The sequence below is a fragment of the Rhinolophus hipposideros genome (genome assembly GCF_964194185.1).
Source record: "Rhinolophus hipposideros genome assembly, chromosome: 8".
Taxonomy (NCBI): Eukaryota; Metazoa; Chordata; class Mammalia; order Chiroptera; family Rhinolophidae; genus Rhinolophus; species Rhinolophus hipposideros.
In genome coordinates this window covers 67,507,619-67,509,807 of record NC_138054.1, presented here as the reverse complement: position 1 = coordinate 67,509,807, position 2,189 = coordinate 67,507,619, and positions in this window count along the sequence as shown.

Here is a 2,189-nt window from a genome sequence, read left to right as displayed (position 1 = left end):
AGCAACATGGAAACTTAGCACATTATTATTCTTCTGATTTCATGGTGGATTAATAAGTTATTCATGGGCATTCACTGATTTACAGACCAGCATTTGGAAACTACTGTTTAAAATGTCACCTCCCCCCATATTTTAAATTAAAAAAATTTTTTTTAATGGGGAACACTTTTAATGGTACAAAGTTCAAAAGGCACAGACAGTTGTGTAAGGACAAGTTTCCTTCTTCCATACCCCATCATCGAATTATATCTAGAGGCAACCATTATTTTATAACTAAAATTTTGTGCACCCTTCCAGAGATTTTTCTATTTACATCGAAGAGACGACAAATATATAGTTTTTCTTTTTAAGCATAAATGGCAACCTCCTATACAAAACACACCTGCACTTTTTTTTATTACTTAACTACGTATCATGGAGGTCATTCCACATCAGTAGATAAAGTGCCTACTCATTCTTTTTTACAGCTGCAGAATCCATGGTTTGAATGTATTATACTTTTTATTTAGCCAGTCCATTGTGGATAGACTTGGATTTCCAATTTTTTGTTTATATAATGTTGCAGTGAATAGTCTTATACATTTTCATTTCTCACACATGTAAGTATATATGTAGGGTAAATTCCTAGAACTAGAATTTTGGTGCTGGAGAGTATGTGCATTTGGATGATGAATATTGCCAAGTTGACCTTCCTAGAGGTTGGACCAATTTATTTTCTCACTGGCAAGATATAAAACTCCATATCTGGTGCTGAAGCATCTCTTAGACCAATAGCCCTATCAGCCTATCAACATCAGCCATGTTAGACAAGAAGTAGCAGCTTGTCTAACAGCCTAGAAGTACCAGCTGAGCTTCATCCCCAGAAAGATCAGCACTTCCCATCCCTGGAGCCAGACTGGAATCTGCATCTTACCTACTAGCAGTTAAGCTCATCAAAGTCTCAGCTGCACAAGAAGATATTTCTCCACCAACTACTCTACGTACCCTGTTTCCCCCAAAATAAGACCTGGCCAGACCATCAGCTCTAATGAGTCTTTTTGGAGCAAAAATTAATATAAGACCCTGTCTTATATAAGATAGTAAAATAAGACCGGGTCTTACATTAACTTTTGCTCCAAAAAGACGCGTTAGAGCTGATGGTCTGGCTAGGTCTTACTTTCGGGGAAACGGTAGTCCTTGACTTTTGAGGCTGAGACTGACGAATGAGAATCCCTTTCAAGAGACTGATCTACCTGCCTTAGGTAGGTAGATAATATATAAAATATTAAATAATATTTAATATAAAATATTATCTTGGCTGCAAATATAATCTTGGCTGCAACCACTTTGATTGGAATGGAGAAAAACTGACAAGTGAGTCGGGGTACTTGAGATGGCAGGGTCTGCCATGATCAACTGACCATATGGAGCCTTTTACAGGATAACCATCCTGTAGCGAGTTATAGCACATGGAGAGAGACAGAAAAGAAGTAGAACACGACTTTAATAAACAATGAATGAGACCATTAATTAACGTTGTGTATTATGTTGTGAAAACAGCACCAAGGTCAGGACCACAGTGATTTTGTATGTGTTCAGTTTTCTATCTGGTAAAGTTTTATTAAAATTTTACTTTTCTCCTTCCCACATGGGCCCCGACTAAACTCGGTATATTAGTTGGGACTCTTTAGGTTGCAAGTAACAGAAATCAACGGGGACTATAGCCAATAGCATTACCTCCAGTCCCACAATGACATTTGAAGATAGGTCAGTGTGTGAAAGTGTTGAGTAGCGATTTTCCTGGCATTGGGAGTTATATCCTGGTGAAGGAAGGTTATACTGTTGAGGACGCAGAAACTTTCTCTAGCCTCAATCCAGCAATGCCTACTCATATTTCACTTGATTAAAAGACTTTGTTCAACTTTGATATTTCCAAGAACAAAGGTGTTTTCCTACACAATCACAAAGTCATTACCATGCTCAGGATATTTATAATTGATACTATTGTCTAATATACAAGTCACATTTAAATTTCCCCAATTGACCCAAAATGTCCTTTGTAGTTAACAGTTTTGTATTTTTATTTAAGAATTATTTTTCTCTATTCTGAAGCCCAAGAGGTATTGTGGTATATTCTAAACGCTTTATAGTTCAGCTTTTCACCTTTAGGTATTTAATTCTTCTGGAATTGGTTTTTGTGATGAAATCAG